The following is a 1905-nucleotide window of genomic DNA, read 5'->3' on the forward strand; positions in this document are numbered from 1 at the left end:
CACACACGAGTTTAAATTTTTGTTGTGTCATACATTACGTGTGGCATGGTGCTGACCAGAAAACAATTAGCGAAGTTGGAGGACCAGAAACGGCAAACACAGATTCAATCTGATTCTGACATGCCATTAAATAATGATAGTGACGTTACGGTTGACTCGAATACTAACGAGTGACAAATTATTGACTATTCTGGTGATGTAAATTTAGAAAATAGACCGTACACTAGTAATATGCCAAAATCTACACTCCTGGAAATTGAAATAAGAACACCGTGAATTCATTGTCCCAGGAAGGGGAAACTTTATTGACACATTCCTGGGGTCAGATACATCACATGATCACACTGACACAACCACAGGCACATAGACACAGGCAACAGAGCATGCACAATGTCGGCACTAGTACAGTGTATATCCACCTTTCGCAGCAATGCAGGCTGCTTTTCTCCCATGGAGACGATCGTAGAGATGCTGGACGTAGTCCTGTGGAACGGCTTGTCATGCCATTTCCACCTGGCGCCTCAGTTGGACCAGCGTTCGTGCTGGACGTGCAGACCGCGTGAGACGACGCTTCATCCAGTCCCAAACATGCTCAATGGGGGACAGATCCGAAGATCTTGCTGGCCAGGGTAGTTAACTTACACCTTCTAGAGCACGTTGGGTGGCACGGGATACATGCGGACGTGCATTGTCCTGTTGGAACAGCAAGTTCCCTTGCCGGTCTAGGAATGGTAGAACGATGGGTTCGATGACGGTTTGGATGTACCGTGCACTATTCAGTGTCCCCTCGACGATCACCAGTGGTGTACGGCAGTGTAGGAGATCGCACCCCACACCATGATGCCGGGTGTTGGCCCTGTGTGCCTCGGTTGTATGCAGTCCTGATTGTGGCGCTCACCTGCACGGCGCCAAACACGCATACGACCATCATTGGCACCAAGGCAGAAGCGACTCTCATCGCTGAAGACGACACGTCTCCATTCGTCCCTCCATTCACGCCTGTCGCGACACCACTGGAGGCGGGCTGCACGATGTTGGGGCGTGAGCGGAAGACGGCCTAACGGTGTGCGGGACCGTAGCCCAGCTTCATGGAGACGGTTGCGAATGGTCCTCGCCGATACCCCAGGAGCAACAGTGTCCCTAATTTGCTGGGAAGTGGCGGTGCGGTCCCCTACGGCACTGCGTAGGATCCTACGGTCTTGGCGTGCATCCGTGCGTCGCTGCGGTCCGGTCCCAGGTCGACGGGCACGTGCACCTTCCGCCGACCACTGGCGACAACATCGATGTACTGTGGAGACCTCACGTCCCACGTGTTGAGCAATTCGGCGGTACGTCCACCCGGCCTCCCGCATGCCACGGCAAACTGGCTGACACTGACGGCGGCGGTGCACAAATGCTGCGCAGCTAGCGCCATTCGACGGCCAACACCGCGGTTCCTGGTGTGTCCGCTGTGCCGTGCGTGTGATCATTGCATGTACAGCCCTCTCGCAGTGTCCGGAGCAAGTATGGTGGGTCTGACACACCGGTGTCAATGTGTTCTTTTTTCCATTTCCAGGGGTGTAGTTCCGAACCCATTTTTGTGTCTGACGTCATGTATAACGATTTGTTGGGGACGGAACAGTTACACATCACTAGCATTGCCAGTATGTTCGATGCTATTATGAAACAGATGAACGAACAAAAACATATGATGACTGACAACAAAATTCAGATGGAATCCATTCAGAATCAGATGACACTACATAAACAGGACATCGATGCACGTATCGACCAACAGATGACGTCCATACGCGCCACTTTGAATACAGCTCATGACGAGATAAAAACACTAGATGATAAAATTAAATCAGATTTAGCTGCACTTAAAACGTCAAACGACACTTCGTGTAGCAGTGTTGAAGAGAT

This window comes from Schistocerca cancellata, chromosome 1 (assembly GCF_023864275.1).
Source record: "Schistocerca cancellata isolate TAMUIC-IGC-003103 chromosome 1, iqSchCanc2.1, whole genome shotgun sequence".
NCBI classification, from domain to species: domain Eukaryota; kingdom Metazoa; phylum Arthropoda; class Insecta; order Orthoptera; family Acrididae; genus Schistocerca; species Schistocerca cancellata.